The sequence below is a fragment of the Aplysia californica genome, unplaced genomic scaffold, assembly GCF_000002075.1.
Source record: "Aplysia californica isolate F4 #8 unplaced genomic scaffold, AplCal3.0 scaffold00013, whole genome shotgun sequence".
NCBI classification, from domain to species: domain Eukaryota; kingdom Metazoa; phylum Mollusca; class Gastropoda; order Aplysiida; family Aplysiidae; genus Aplysia; species Aplysia californica.
This window is the reverse complement of record NW_004797283.1, coordinates 1,877,645-1,880,144: the sequence shown is the minus strand read 5'-3', so window position 1 is coordinate 1,880,144 and position 2,500 is coordinate 1,877,645.

The following is a 2,500-nucleotide window of genomic DNA, read 5'->3' as shown; positions in this document are numbered from 1 at the left end:
GCCTAATCAAGTAAAAGATCATAAGGTTCTAGAGGATTATTAAATCTGTCACTCGTTCAGCCCAAACAGTAGCAGCTGATAAGCTAATTTTTATTGGCGACTTTAATGCTAGAGTTGGTACCGAATGTCACTGTTGCAGAAATGAGAGCCTATCCATCATAAACTTAAATTTCAGTCTTCCTTTGATGAATTGACTCTCTTGGATAAATCCTTTTTCTGGGAATTCGCATATCATGGATGACATTATTGCAAGACAACGAGACCGACAGGATGGGCCAGAGACGAAATTCATGTGTGACGCTGAATGTGTGCTCTTTGTAAAAAAAAACTCAACTCTGCATTGAAGCGCCATAGACACAATCTTATACAATCGACCATTAAGCACTTTTGGGTTCCAAGATCGCAAACTTCAAGGCTGGTTCAACGAAATTGAAATCAGACAATGCATCCAATAGAAAACCCGCCTTTTCCAAGCGCACATCAATGACCCTTTTTCTGAATCAAAAGAAATCATGTTTAGGCAAGCAGAAGCAAACTCATGCGTGATATTTGTGTAAAATGAAGAACTCTTGGAAAGGGAAAGTGAGACTCAAATGTATACCGACACTAACAATACCTGGAATTTGATGAAAGTCTCAAAGCAATACATGGCCCTTCTTCGGGGGTTACGCCGTTCTTTCCACAAATGGTGAGATATGAATAGCAGACACAAAATGCTGACGAGACACATGAGGTATTTTTCTGTTCAGTCAGTTACCGAAACAACAAAAAAACACGTCAGAGAATTTGCATAAAGGACTTTTTTCAAATGACTGCATTGAATATAATTCTTAAGTGATATTGAATTAGTGTTATCATTGTAAGGAAGTATAGTTCAAATGTTCCGACAGTTACCGTGGAATAGCCCATTCTTGACCGTTGGGCAGAATACTTTGATTCTCTTCCAAACAAAATTTCAAACCTGAATTCTGAGTCAACCGAGCGACTTCCTCGGGCGCCCATCAACTTCACGCTTGCAGATTAATGGTGTTGCATCAGAGTAATAAACACAAAAAAGGAGAGATAATAATGATAGGCGGTTGAAAGGAAAGAAGGAGGAGGTTGGGCTCATAGTAGGGAACAGATTTCTCGTACAGGAACACGAGCCAGCATAAAAATTGTAAATACATAATTAGTTTGGGTTTTTTAAACCATTTTTACGAAAAACTGTATAAATGTTTTTCTGTCCTTTTAGTAAATGCATTTGTTTCTTTGTTGTTGTTGTTGTTGTTGTTTTGTTGTTGTTGTCTTTCTTTTGTTTTTGGTGTGTTTGTGTGTGTGTGTGTGTGTGTGTGTGTGTGTGTGTGGTGTGTGTTTGTATGAATGTGCGTGTGTGTGTGTGTTTGTGTGGAGAGAGAGGTGTGTGTGAGGGGGGGGGGTTGTTATTGCTGTTGGATTTTTTTTGGGAAAGGGGGGGGGCAGTGGCACTTGATCAAAACTATGTCGAAAGCGCCATAAAACACTTACCCAATCAATCAATCATGAGTCATCGGGTTGGATTCATCTAGAAGCGCGGAAGTATTGGGGTGGGGTTGGAGTATTACCTAAGTTTTACCCGGAGTTCTGCAGCACTTGCTTGAGTTTCTCACAATGCTCCCTCGGTGGAGCTCTCGGGGTCTAGAGATTACGGTTTACCTCTCATTCAATAAGTCCCGGGTTCGGAGAATTTTCTTCTTTTAAATATTGTCTCCTTCCATATCCTTTCCTGCTTTCTAACCATGTTTTTCTCGCCTGCTTTGTCTCCTCTTTCTGCACCCCCCCCCCTTTTGCCTCCTTTCTGGCAGCCTTTCTAGTGCTACTCCTTGACTTCGTCTTACTCCTGTCTTTCAGCCACACACATGATCGTATGGTAGGTAAGATTTATCACCTAGCCTTCTCAGCTAAGGGCAAAAAATCTCAGTGGTCCCGTGTGCAAGTTGCGCACGTTTTAGATCCACTGGTGGTCCAGCATCGATCAGAGAAGCCTCTTACCCCCCAACCGGCAAAATTCAAAATTAATTCCAACCAAACTGATGACCTCTTGCAGTTGTGAGCGCCGTTAAACACTTACTAAAGCTCCCTGACTCTGCAGTTCTTGCTTGAGTTTCTCACATAGCTCACGATCACTCTTGCTGCAGAACACGTGGTGGTGACATGGCAAGTGCTCATGCGCTGAGAGAAAACGCTGTCACTTCCTACTAGGGAGCAACCCCAGGAAAGACCTGTCCACTCTGCCGTTAATTAAGGAGTCACAATCGATTAAAGACACTGTCTCATCCTGCCACTTTACAAAGCTCCCAATGGACGCCTCAAATACTGAAATATACCAAACGAACTGAAATTCTCTTCATACCTGAAAATGTGTCTGTGTGTCTGAGGAGAGGCGGGGGTACGTAGAATGGGAAAGAGAAAGAAATAAAGAGAGAGGTGGAGTAAGAGGAAGAGAGAGTGGAAGAAAGAGATAGCCAGAGAAAGAGAGGGG